We start from the raw sequence: 7210 nt of genomic DNA on the forward strand, positions 1-7210 counted from the left end.
CTTTGTTCATTTTTTTAACTGCTCAGCTCGTGTAGACTTGGCTTTGCTCACTGTGCTCCAAGTAGATCCGCAGGCAGCTGGGGCCGGGGTCCCTGATGTGCCTTGGTCTTGCCTTCGTCGGTCCTGATGTTCCCTGGAGGGTTGTAACAGCCTCGGTATAACCTCTGCCGGGCTCCCTGTCAGGGTTCTGGGCATAACCTCTGCCGGGCTCCCTGTCAAGAAACCTGATTTCTATGGATTAGTCATTATCTGCAACATTAACTTGTGAAGATTTGGGTGCTATAGTGATTACCTTAAGATAATGGTTGAAGCTGCAGGTTATTTTGCATGTAGAAAGGTGTATGTATGGATAGTTTAATTATTCTGTTAGAGCCGGTACTCGTGACAAGACATCATTTTCCAAACTATGGCATTTGTGCGGCGTATTTATTTACACTTCGGTATATTTGCCTCTCTCCCTGCCTTGCCTGTTCATGCCTATGCGTGTGTGTTTGAAAAGCTAAAGTGCTTAAAAACCCTCCAGCATGACAGCTGGGGGCACAGATCTCTGAAAACCAGAGAGAAATGCCAGCGCAGCTCAGCAGGTTGTGGCTGTGCCGCTCTCGCGTGGCTCCCAGTAGCTCACTTCTGTTGGAGAGCTGGCTGAATCACAGGTTGCTCCTTGAACGTGAAAAATGGAGGTGATGGGAGATGCAGAAAGTTTTTAAGTGTTTTTGAAGGTTTTTATGGGAGTGTGCACAGGGTGAACAAGTTCCCTGAGCTGGCTCCCGGACCCTTTGGTTGTGTGTAATCCATTGGGAAGTCCCAGGGAGGAAGGGGAGAGCCAGAATTTCTGTGTTCAATCGTTCTGCAACTGTGGTCTCAGACTAAATCTGCTTCTCTGTTACTTGCTTTCCCTCTGCAAAGCACAAAAAGTGTGGCCCTCTTTGTGAGGGTTGGGGGATCATCTGGATGGAGCTGCCGGCAAGCACAGAGTGCTGCTGCGAGGGTTGAGCCATGAAACGAGTCCTTATGTTTATCTGCAGAGATAACAGGGCTGGGGCTTGGCGGGGTACCCGTGCCCTCACCTGCCAGCCCCGAGTCAACCCCCGACCAAGCGGCACATCCTGAGCGCCAGCCCCGTGATTGATGCACTTGGCCGAGAACTTCCCTCCTGCCCGCTCAGGAAACAGGAGGGCTGGGGAGATAGCGCTCGCCTTTCTTTCACAGTCCCTGCTTCCGAACTCTAATCACCTTCTGCTGTGGGAAAAGAGATGAGATGCTGCCTAAAAAACAGATCATTGTCCGCCTCCTAGATTAATGCAGAGAAAGCAGTATTGTCTGCTGAATGGATAAACCTTCCTCCTGTCACTCAAAACCTAAATTCAACGCTACTTCATTTCTAAGAGGCTTATCTTCCTTGAATAGACCCTTGCAGCTCAAGTAAGAGGCGATGTAATGAAGCGTGTTTTTTTCTTAAGTGAGAAACCTGCTGCAAAGAAGGGGTGAAGCCTGTGCAGCTGTTCTAAAGGGCCTTTGCAGACTCTCGAAATACTTGTCATTTATCTGGTCTTGCATGACAGCAAATGAGAGAAGATCAAGTTCAAAATCTGCCGGCGTGGCTTTCAGGGCTTCTTCATCTGTTAATTAAATAATGGTCGTTAGCACACAATGCCCTGTGATAAGGGCGGATATGATGCCAGGATGGAAATATGGCTTTGGGGGTTATGAATAAGCAGATGGTCCCCAGGAATTTTCCCTGTTTGACCCCCCCAGTGATGCCTCAGTATGTGGCTGGAGGAACCGGCAGCGAAACAGGTGGCATCAGGCAGATAAATAAATTCATGGGAGCGTGCTGAAATCACTGTAGGATATACCTCTTTTATGCGGGGTAGCAATTCATTCAGTGATTTTCCACAAACCAGCCTTTTTCTAGAAAATCACACGCTCCACCATTGCCACAAATAGTGACCTGTTCGCTTTCCTGGAGGCTCCTGCAGTAAAGACTTAACTTATGTATTTTGGGAAATGTATGCTCTAAATTACGTTTGGTTGCTCAACATCAGAGAGACAAATCCCGAGGTGTTTATGCGACTTCTGCTCAGTCAAAACTTACGCTGATATCAAAGGGCAGCTCTGAGGGCTGGTGAGATGGGATGTAAGATCTGCCTCCGAATAATTGCAGGTGATAGAAGAATTTGTTGTGGATATAGGAGGTCAGTTCTTTTTATGGTTAACGTGTATTTAATTTTATAGATGTTTGCAGTCAAATTTTACCTAAAAACACTGATCTTGTAAGTACCTCTTTCTTTCATCACCAGTAGCATGACCTTTCCAGTCTTACCATCACCACATGGACTGTGACCATCCAGTTTGTGCCTTTGCAGTTATGGGCCATGTCCCAAAAAGTACTTCCTTGGCCCTTTCAGAGACACTGAGGTGGATGGGGGTTTACCTCAGGTGTGACTGCATAGGAACTATGTGAGACTGAGTTACCCAGGAGTGTATCAAACTTCCCCCTTGAGCTGCTGGTTTTCTTCCTGAAATTATGGTGGGATGAGGGAGGAGACTTAGGGAAGCTTAAGAAAGCACCTGAGGAGACTGGCCATCGTGCAGGGTGGTGGTCAGCTTGGGGAGATTTGGCAGGTCCCTGTGCTGGGGAGAAATGTGGCAGTGTTGGATGGTGGTTTAAAGGGTTTTTTGAGCAGCATAGAGGAAAACACTGCAAAGCCCTGATGTGGCATGAGGCACCTAAGTGGGTGCCTGAGGTCCTGCCGAGCCGTCGGCATCTCTAGGATGGGTCCTTGCTGCAGCATGACCTGGACTGGTATGGACACCAAGAAAGCCAGAGAGAAGTGTGCAGTGGCTGGGAAAACCACGAAATATATAACAAATATGTACATGCAACAAATCCAAACTAAGAAAACATTATGCTTGTGACAGAAAACAATAAAAATAAGGAAATTTACAGTTAATGGTAAAACATACCGTATGTCCACAAATGCCTAGGCACACCAGGGCATCCCCATAATTGCTCTCTTGGTAACTGCTTTCTTGATGTCAAAGTGTTGAAGAACACGTAGGTTTCACCCCAAATTACAGATTTTTGGGTTGCTGCTATGTATTTTTGTCTATTGCCGTTTTTATTGTGTCGGTGTGCCATCAGTGACCTGTCCCTCTCATGTGTTGCAGCTGATGTTTTTGAGACAGGAGTGACCTGCAGTTCTGGTTGGCAAACGTTGTTTTTCAGGTGCTTTGGAGCGAGAAATCCTCGCTGGTGAGCAAAAGTGCCTTGAGCAGATTAGGTAATGCTATCACTAAAAGCACCATAACCCTAAAATACGGTACCTGGTCTGGTGAAGAAAATGTTGTCAGTGCAAATCATAGGTTATTCCTCCAGCTCTACATCCTGAGAAGCTCTTGACAAATATAATGCTATATTTCCTGGATTAATAGGCATCGATAGTCAAATCGCCTGGACTATGGAAAATTAACAAATGCTTTCATCTCTGCTTTCATTACAGGAGTTATTTATGGGGATGTTTTGGTAGTAGGTGCTGTTTCTGTTAACTGTTTAGGGAGCTGGTTGGAGGCTTCGTGTCTGCAGATACTGACCTTTTACAGATTTTTTTCCTCTTAGCCGATGTCTTCGTCAGTAAGGAGACACCTGCATCCGTGCAGCTCCGGCATGTAGAGCGACACAGCACTTCAGTATTTCCCTTTCTTCACCAGCTGGATAGGACCCCTGATACAAAACCAGAGAAATGTGCCAAAAGCCTTCAAAGTTCAGGCCAGAGGTGTTTGTGCAAGATAAAAACGAGACAATATAGCATCCCCGTACAACTCATCCGTTTACACATGACACTTGCTTTGCAGTCTCTGATTAGCTTGTTAGTAAGGAGGCAGGAAGAAGTGCAATCAAGTTTTTATGATTCATCATTTCTGTTCCCTGTTTGGGAGACAATGTCAGTGCTCTTTGCCAATCATAGAAGGTTGCTTTCGAGTGCCTTAGGGAGATGCTTTTTTTAAAGATGCTCTCTGTGTTTCTGAAGGCTGAGCCACATTTCTAAATAATAGGGAAGTCCTGAAGTTTGTTTTGTGTTGGTTGTTTTTTTTTTCCTAATTGTATCTGCTAACAATGCTTTTATGTTTGCTGCACGTATGCTGAAAGAAAGCATGCTTCCAGTTTGTCTGTAATCCTGTTTTCCCTCAGCAGTGTTTGTGAAGAAATAAATTAGAGATGGTACCTGGAATATTTTCTGCAATACAAAAGGCAAATGTAAGTTTTATTAACTTGAAAAGGATACATTCTCTTCTCCTGACCTTGATTTTTTAGCTATATTCTCTATACTCCTGCTTTAGAAGTATTATTCTTCATCCCATCCAATTACCATTTCTATCAGCTCTTCTGAAAGATTATGCTTTTTGGGTGTTCTTCTGTAGATGTCTTTCCAGTGGCTTCACTTGATGAATGTGACAAGTTTTGTGTTTTCTCCCTCCCCTCATTGAATTGAAAAGTTTTTTGATAAATACAGGCCAATAAGTGCCCAAAGGCAGTGTTTCAATGGCTGCTAAATCTTTCAAGGTTAGGACTTAACCTCCGTTCTCCCTAATTCAACTGCAACCTTCAGTCTGGAGCCAATCAAGAATATCAGATGATACTTAAACAATGAAGGATTTCTGATATTCAGGTACAGCCTCTGTTCAATAGGATTGCAAATTCTTTGTGTGAAGAAAGTCGGTTTTGCTCTAAAGTACTGTCACAAAAAGTGAAATTACCATTTGCTTGGAATGATGCCATTCATCATTGTCAGAATACTAAGCATTGTAAGTAGCTAGGCCTCTCCAAATTAATGCCTTGTTTTGCATCGGCTAAATTTCCCAAATCCTCGAGGATGGGTCATACAAAACTCATCTCACCATTTTAATTTATCAATCCAATATGAGTGCGGTGAAAGGGAGCTTCATTCGGTCTTAGCTCTTTTATTTACAGTCTAATTCTAAAAGAAAAGGAAATAAGATATGAAAATAAGTTGGAAAATAAGATAAATCTCTCAGTGAAATCACAAGATCTACTCAGTCCTGTAGCAAACCCTCTATAATTCATTTGTAGGTCAGCTCAAGGGATTAGCCATGACGTATTTGGAAATTCATTTATTTTTATTTTATTTTGCTGTTTCTTATGCATAAGGGTAATGCTGTCCCCAAGGCTTTTCAGGTAGCCCTCAAATCTTGACAACATTTGCTGTCTCTAAGGCCTAAGCCAAAATTAATTTTCAAATAAACAGCATAAAAATGTATGGAGTTGTATAAATTTGAATACAAAATGCATTTGTTTTGCTTGCTTGCTTCCATACATACATACTGTTGGCTCAGCCAAAAATCATAACATGACATTGAAATTAACGGCCATATGTACATCATGAAAGTCAAAAAAGTTTCTTAGTTTATTAGAAACACCGTAGCGTGGGGTTTTTTTCCCCTACTTTCTCCTTGATATGCTCTGCTAGATGTGTGCTGGGACAGAAATGCGTGTTAATTGTGCTTCTCTCTCCGAGTGCCTTACAAACCTGTGCCTCTGCTCCTGGACCACTTGCTGGCTCCTGCATCCAGCTCAGGATTTTGATGGGTGTGACATCTTGAGAAGCGCCGAGGTGTTTTCAGTGGAAGGGAAATCAGAAGTGACTTGATATCTCGTGTATTTTCTTTTATCAGGCACAAGTAGGGAAACAGTGAAAGTGAGAACAGTGCCTGGACAGCCTGCAGCAGCGGCGCAGGCTGGAGAGTGCCTCCACTCCTGCAGAGGGCGGAGAATTGGACTGGAGGGCTGGAAAAAACGATGGGAAGCAAAATCCCCAATTCTGGGCTAAATAAAAAATTAAAAAAAGCCTCCCCAGAAGCCCATTCTGAGGGTTTCTAGAGAATTTGGCTGGTATTTAAATATGATACAGATTGGACTCTTCCCTTGGATCACGGGTGGCTTTAGGGCATCCCAGGAGGTGCTGCTGCCCTGGGAGCCTGCAACACCTGCAGGATCAGCCCCGCGGCAGCTAAAAATAACGGCTCTGAGCTTTGCAATGAAAACAATATCTCTTTTCGCGTAGTTTTGAGACCTGGTTCCACAAGGGGGCTGCAGGCACGCTGGGAATTCAGCGGCTGGCAGGCTGCGGAGTACCTGGGAGAAGGGTGCTCAATCCCGTGCAGAGGTGCCTGAGCGTGTGCCAGATCTGGAGAGAAATGGTCCCTGAAGTCAGAGCAGTGCCTGTGCACGGCTTTTTCCGAAGGTGTGACAAGTGGCTCTGTCAAGGTTAGCTGTGCCATCAGCTGGGGGTGGCAGAAAGGAGGAGGACGAGCCTGCGGGGGTTGGTTGGGGTCCAGAGCTGCATCATGCCCCTGCTGCTCCTACCCAAAAGGTCATCTGGATTTATAGGGTTAGATGAAGTATCCTTTCACTTGTTTAATTAAGAGAAGTACGGCTGTGTGAAGTCTCACTGGTGCATTGCCTGGAACTTCGTATCTCGAGCAGTATCAGCTGACCAATAAATATTTGGTTAATTATTAATTAGCTAAAGATTATATTTGGAAGGGTAGATCACCTTGAAATGTTGCTCTCCTTTATCTTTTCCCAGCCAGGCAATGAAAGATTTCAATTTAATGTGACATGACAAAGTACAAACGAGCGTGTGTTGGGGTTTGGCAGGTGAGGAAGCTGGGGGCTGGCAGGGTGCTGTGAGGAGCTGGTTTTTCTGCACCATGACAGCCAGGAGTGGGTGTCAGCTGCACAATGCTCTCCTGCCCGGCACGTCTGGGATGTGTATAGATCCTCTGCTTAGCAAATAACTTTTATCTTGGGTCAGCCTGGAGTAAATTCATCACTAAACGGTCTTGCACCTTTTAATATTTGTAGTGCTTTTATTTCCAGCAGTATTAGCTCATCCTGCTATGCACAGTACAGGGGTTTCTGTCCCAAAAGTGCTTTACGGATTATTTTCCCATTTTATTTAATGCCCCACTGAAATGCTGTTATGTTGGACTTTGGGGTGAAAGACATGGGGACATCCCCTCAAGCTCAGCAAGCACTGCCCTTTCCCAGCCAGGAGCATGTCCTTGGTATGGATGGTGCAAGAGAAACCTTCCCACCCATTTGCAGGTGTCAATGTTCCCTTCAGGCTAAGTGAAAAACCTGAGACCAGTTGCTAAATGAATGTCCTTGTTCTTCCCAGCCACCAGC

Source organism: Eurypyga helias, unplaced genomic scaffold (assembly GCF_000690775.1).
Source record: "Eurypyga helias isolate BGI_N326 unplaced genomic scaffold, ASM69077v1 scaffold5864, whole genome shotgun sequence".
NCBI lineage: Eukaryota > Metazoa > Chordata > Aves > Eurypygiformes > Eurypygidae > Eurypyga > Eurypyga helias.